Consider the following 208-nt stretch of genomic DNA (forward strand, 5'->3'; position numbering starts at 1 on the left):
TATTTCTAGTATTGGAATTTGTCGATAAGTTTTGATTTACGTGCTGACTCACGCACGTTGTACAAAATAGCTAGGTAGATACCGAAGAAGTGTCACATGTACAGCATGTACAAGTTTTCGACTGTCAAGCCTACTGATTGTGGCATGGTGCAATGCGACGGCTTAAGGCTTATGCTCTAATAGCGTGGGGTGACGTCAAGCCAACATG

Source organism: Ctenocephalides felis, unplaced genomic scaffold (assembly GCF_003426905.1).
Source record: "Ctenocephalides felis isolate EL2017-DRISC unplaced genomic scaffold, ASM342690v1 CF-g0.4_SCAFFOLD_00142, whole genome shotgun sequence".
In the NCBI taxonomy this organism is placed as follows: domain Eukaryota; kingdom Metazoa; phylum Arthropoda; class Insecta; order Siphonaptera; family Pulicidae; genus Ctenocephalides; species Ctenocephalides felis.